The sequence below is a fragment of the Orycteropus afer genome, unplaced genomic scaffold (assembly GCF_000298275.1).
Source record: "Orycteropus afer afer isolate SDZICR_OR568_19922 unplaced genomic scaffold, OryAfe1.0 scaffold00332, whole genome shotgun sequence".
NCBI classification, from domain to species: domain Eukaryota; kingdom Metazoa; phylum Chordata; class Mammalia; order Tubulidentata; family Orycteropodidae; genus Orycteropus; species Orycteropus afer.
The window spans coordinates 7,547-8,103 of NW_006921919.1; positions in this window are offsets into that span (position 1 = coordinate 7,547).

The window sequence follows — 557 nt, forward strand, 5'->3', positions numbered from 1 at the left end:
ATAATTCAAAAATCGTTGCAGCAGAATATTGACAGAGAACTTCCAGAGGTGCAAGCTGGATTCAGAAGAGGAAGTGGAACAAGGGATATCATAGCTGATGTCAGATGGATCTTGGTTCAAGGCAAAGAATACCAGAAAGATGTATACTTGTGTTTTATTGACTATGCAAAGGCATTTCATTGTGTGGATCATGACAAATTATGGATAACATTGAGAAGGATGGAAATTCCCAAACATTTGATTGTACTCATGAAGAACCTGAACCTTGACCAGGAGGCTTTTGTTGGAATGGAACAAGGTGACACTACATGGTTTAAAATCAGGGATTGCATCAGGGTTATATCCTTTCCCCATACTTATTCAAACTACATGCTAAGCAAATAAACCGAGAAGCTGGACTATATGAAGAAAAATGTGGCATCAGGATTGGAGGAAGAATCATTAACAACCTGAGATACACACATGATACAACTTTGCTTCCTGAAAGTGAGGATGACTTGGGGTACTTTCTGATGAAGATTAAAGACTACAGTCTGCAGTATGGATTACATCTCAAT